We start from the raw sequence: 6000 nt of genomic DNA, 5'->3' as shown, positions 1-6000 counted from the left end.
ACCTTGTCAACATGTTCAACATGATCCTTCCAAGACTTGTTGTAGATTAGTATATCATCAAAAAATACTAACACAAATTTTCTAAGGAATGGTTTGAAAATTGAATTCATCAAACCTTGAAATGTTGAAGGTGCATTGGTAAGGCCAAAAGGCATGACCAAAAATTCATAATGACCCTCATGAGTTCTAAATGTCGTTTTCGGAATGTCTTCAATCTTCATTCTGATTTGATGATATCCCGAACGAAGATCCAACTTGGTGAAGTAAATTGATCCATGCAATTCATCCAGTAATTCATCAATGACAGGAATGGGGAACTTATCTTTAATAGTGAGCTTGTTGAGCTCCCTATAATCTGGACACATGCGCCATGATCCATCCTTCTTGTGCACCAATACTACTGGAGCTGAGAAAGAACTTTGACTCGGTTGAATTATACCAGCCTCTAGCATTTCTGCAACCATACGTTCAATTTCACTTTTTTGGACATATGGATATCTGTACGGCCTGATGTTTGGAGGAACACTTCCTGGAATCAGATGAATAGCATGATCATGATCACGCATAGGTGGGAGACCTTTGGGAGTCTCAAATACCTTGGAATGATTGTCCAGGACTTTTTGGAGATCTGGAGAAATAGATGATTCCAATGTGGAAACATCTAGCGAACATAATTGTGCAATTACACCTCTTTGCTCCTTTTTTAGAAGCTTTGTCATGCCATTAGAGCTGATTATCTTTCCTGGTTTCCCTGCAATACCCCTTAATTCAACTTCCTTTCCTTCCACAGAAAATTTCATGAAAAGTTCTTGAAAATTAAAAGCTATTGTACCCAAGGATTGTAGCCATTGGACTCCTAGTACAACATCAGCACCTCCCATTGGAATGGAAAGCATTGGGCTAGTCAATACATATTCTCCCATGGATAGCTTGATATTATGGCACTTTCCAGAACAATTTATTGTTCCTCCATTTGCAATCATCACTTGACACTCTGGTGCTGGATATAGGAAGCAATTCAATTCTTTTGCTACCCTACAATGAATAAAATTGTGGGTGCTTCCTGAATCAATCAACACTATTACCTTTTTCTTCTTGATTTGTCCTTCTATCTTGATGGTTTGAGGAGTGGTAATTCCCGCCAATGCATTACAAGATATGGTCGGATTTATTTGTTCTTCATCTAGGCTTTGTTCCTGGAATATATCCTCTTCTTTTGACCTTTCTTGCTCCTTTTCTTCTTCCTCTTCACAATCTATGTAGAATAATTTCTTCTCAGCACACTTATGACCTTTTGTGTATTTGCTATCACAATTGTAACAAAGCCCTTTTGCTCTTTTTTCTTCCAATTGTTGTGGTGTCAACCTTGTAGGTTGTGGAAGACTATGGGCAACAACACTTCCGTCTTTATAGTTGTGAATGGTATGCTTCCTAGTTGCCATAATTTTGCTTTCCATTTTTCTTGCTAACCTGAATGCCTTCTCTAATGAATCAGGTTCCCAAAGGCGCACATCATGTTGGATATTATCCTTTAAAGACCCTATGAACACATCAATCCTATGCTCCTCTGGAATATCTTTTACCCTTATGTTCAATTTTTGGAACTCCTCAATGTGCTCCATTATTGAACCCTTTTGTTTGAGACTTATCAATTGGCTAAAAAAAGTGTTGCTTTTTGTATCCTCATAATGTGCTATCAATTCTTCCGTAAAAATTGCCCAAGTGATAAATTGTTTACGAGAACAAAGCCATTGATACCATACAAACTGATTTGGTTCCAAATATAAAGTTGCCATACGTACCTTTTGTGTGTTTTGCACATTATTGAGATCGAAGAATTGCTCCATCTGTAATATCCATGTGGCGGGATCCTTGCCATCAAACTTCCTCATATCGATTTTTGGAACATGGTGAGTCTTCGATCCAACATTAGAGTCTATGGAATCATGATTAACATTTCTTTTGTTCTCATCATGAGTTTCCTTTACTACCTTTTCACCATTAGTAACCCTTTCTTGTAGCAAGTTCTTCAATTCTTCCATGTCTGTCTTCAAATCTATCTTCAAATTTACCATCGAATCCTCCATCTTAGCTTCCATGCTCTTTATTTTAGATTCCACGCCATTTATCTTAAATTCCACGCCACTTATCTTAACTTCTGTTAGCTTTTGTGAGCGTGACATTTGTTGCACTTGTTCTTGTAATTTTGATATATCATGTAGCATTTCTTCCTCTTCTTCATGAGTCATGCTAGAGCTTTCAGGTTTCTTACTAGGTGTTTGCATTTTCTTTCCTCGGGGCATCAGTTACCGATAATAATGCTTTACTATGCCCTTTGAATTCCATTAAACCAAGCTTACATAAAAATTTTAAAAATAACTACACACCTTTTCGAATCATCCAGTTCTGAAATTGCTACCTGTAGTAGCCTTCTGTGTCCTCTTTCCAATGCCACAAGTCTGAGCCAAATTGGATTCTCCAAGGAAGAGTTATGTGAAATCTCCCACAGTGACTTGCTTTTAGACTGGTTCAGTAGAGCGAACTTGTACGACGTGCCACGAGTCACTGTTTCAACCTTTGAATCTGAAACACACATACAAGAAACTACAGTCCGTCCTCTTTCTGTACCTTCTTACGAAATTTCAATCTGATCCCCAGAGAGAAAGTTATGACGATTTTCCCTAGGTCACCTGTTTTGAATGTAATTCAGGAGTCTGCAAAAAGACCAACTTCCTCAGATCATATCTCCGCAAATATCGCGCAAAAAGCTCTGAAATTCGGACCCAAGGTTCAGCGCGATTTCTTCTCAAATGGGTTTTTTTTTGCGACTTCTGAAACGTCACAGAAAAAAAGTTATAGCGAAAATGCCACGATGACCTGTTTGGAGCAGCGAAACCCTAGAATCCAAAGCTCTGATACCAAATGTTATGAAACCAGCTCAAGAAAAGATAGAAAAGATAGATCAACGCCTTAGAATTCAGCCTCTTCGAGGGGGCAACCTCCTTTACATTACATAAATGAACAATTCTTGGATGATACAAATGACAAAACCTCCTTTCTATATATAGGAGTCTAAGGAGTCACAATATAATCCAGCCGACCTAACAATAATAATATAAAGCCACAAAAATAACAATAGAGGGATTCTATGGGGCACAGAAATAACAATATGGGGGTAATAGGGGCACAACAATATAAATAAGGGGTATAACTACAATAGTAATGGGGTAATCACTAGTATTATAGGGACCCAACATTGGCCTTGTTGCTCGGTTTATGCAAAACCCACATGAAAGTCATTGGAAAGCAGCTAAAAGAATACTTCGTTATGTTCGAGGTACAGTTCAGTTTGGGATTCATTACAGTGTCGAAGCAACTCCTCTATTGGTTGGTTTCACTGATTCCGATTGGGCTGGTGACCCTGATGATCGGAAGTCTACTGCAGGTTATGTGTTCACTCTTGGTTCAGGACCTATTACATGGGCTTGCAAGAAACAAGGTGCCATTTCCCTTTCTTCAGCAGAAGCAGAGTATTGTGGTGTCGTAGAAGCTAGTAAGGAAGCCTTGTGGCTTCGTCAGATCCTGTCAGAGTTTGGCTTTCAACAGCAGCATCCGACCACACTTTGGTGTGATAATCAAAGTGCCATTCAGCTATGCAAAGATCCAGTCCAACATCAGCGCATCAAACACATTGAACTGCACATGCACTTCATCAGAAAGCTCATTCACGACCATGTTCTTGAAGTGCAATATTGTTCAACAGAGGATCAAGTTGCAGACATCTTTACAAAGGCTCTCACAAAGGCGAAGTTCACTAAACTTTGATTTATGGTTGGAGTTCACGAAGTTGTCACTAAGGGGGGATAGGCTCTAGTGCCTCCTTCCTTCTCCTATTGTGTCATATTTGTAAATCCTTCAATCTTATCCCAAGTTGTTCTTAAGGGGGGGTGTTAGGATATTCCGACACATAGGCAATAGTTAAGTACAACTTGGTCTAGTATAGAGTTAGGTAAAGTGTGTTTCTTTACTATGTACATTTTGTAACTTACAATCCGACGGTCACGATATGTAGTGATCCGACGGTTCATTCTATCATCGGTATTACCGACACTTGATCCGTGGCTTAGCACCCGATTGGTCCATGATCTCTATTTAAAGAGCATGGAGGGTCAATTGTAGTGTAATCCGTCTATGAGAGAAGCATATGTAAATTTTCATTCTTTTATTAATAAATTGTCTAAAGTGGCCGCGTTGGCTCAGGCCGTGGACTGTTTCCCTCTTTGAAGGTTTTAACCACATCAAAATACTGGTGTATTGATCTGTGATCTGTTTGTGAGCAGTGTCCTTTGGTGTTCTGTCTGAGGAACTTACCCTGTAAATTCCTACAAAAACCAAGTTCATTACTATAAGGAAATCTCTCTCCATTCTTTAAAAAATAATAATGTTTGTCATTATTACCATTTTTCATCATAGTTTCACACACTGGGGATAAACTTCCACCTCACAATTTTCTTAAAATTGTCTTCTAAAATTATTTGGATCAAAGTCTAGACAAGTCTCTTCTGGTCTTGTTCCAAAAGGGTACGCTGATTTTTATATATGCAGCATTCAAGGGTTCTAAACATTTCTTCTCAATTAGGCTTAACATCTATAAGTGTTATAAATGTTTCAAATAAATTTTAATGCCTTCCTAGAAACACACAAACTATGATGTTTTGCTAAAAAAAATGAACTGAAATTATTTGTGAAATTTGCATAACAAAACCTCCATGAAATCATCTTTAGAATAATTATAACATCTTTAGTTTTCTGAGTTAGGGCATTGCATAGACATCACCCCTTGTTATCACTTTGTGATGGCAATGTCTCTACACATTGTTCTTTATTATACTGTTAGGACTAGTATCAATGCAAAATGGAGTGCTTGGGTTAATAGAAATGCAAGAAAAACTGATTTTCACCATTTTGTTCCTGTATCAAGATGATGTTTTTCCAAGTTGCCTTTTATTTTAGTTTATATAATATGGGGTTATCTAAATCACATATTAACATGCATTTTCCTCTAATAACTTATATATCGCCATCCATAACTATTCAAGACTGTTGTGGTGATTTATTTCCATCGTGTTTTTGTGATTCACATGTTTTCATTCTCAGAGGGAAGGACGAATCAAGGAATCAGAGTGATATATATTTTATCTACTGTATGGGAGGTTGAGACCAATGTAAATATGTTGGGGCTTCTTTATCTTCAATAAGCCTCGAAAAGATTCATCTTCATTATCTACAGGGTGTCGGCTATAGATTCATATGGATTCTTTGTTGATCCACTAGTTGTACAATTATGGAAGCTGGTATGTCAACACTCGTGGTTGTTACCACATCTTCAAGGGATTGTTGTCTTGTATGGTGGCTTTGGTCTTCTTAGGAATCATTGGTTAGGATTGCTTTATGTATCTTCTCTTCCTCTCTTTACCCTAACAGTGTATTGCCACAAATCAATATTTTCTCCTCTTTCTTTTCTTTTTTGTTTTACTGAGTTGCTTATGTTTTAGCTAACTAACTTGAAATATCAGATTGAAAAAACATATCAATTATTAAACATATCAATTATTTTCTACAAATACAATTTTTATATACCAATTTTATATAGCCTACCTTTATCGCGGTGGCTTACAAACATTTTAAGCTCACATTTCTCATTCATAAAACATGATACCATGTTAAAAAATGTGTCAATAAATATATAGAATGTTTATCAATGAAGTCATCTGAGGGGAGTCTCATTTATTATTACCTAATTACCTAACCACTTTCTTAACTAATGGTATTTTTATTATCAAGGAAGTCATCTGAGGGGAATCTCATCTATTATTACCTAATTGCCTAACCACTGTCTTAACTAATGGTACTTTTATTGAAGTCACTTAATCACAGTGACTGATTGATGCATATTTTGTTAAATAACCTTATACCAAAGCAATATTTTGCCTGTTATAA

This window comes from Pinus tabuliformis, chromosome J, assembly GCF_031772625.1.
Source record: "Pinus tabuliformis cultivar Carrire ecotype Pingquan chromosome J, CPIR1, whole genome shotgun sequence".
In the NCBI taxonomy this organism is placed as follows: Eukaryota; Viridiplantae; Streptophyta; class Pinopsida; order Pinales; family Pinaceae; genus Pinus; species Pinus tabuliformis.
The sequence above is the reverse complement of the archived record's forward strand: the minus strand, read 5'-3'. Positions refer to the sequence as shown.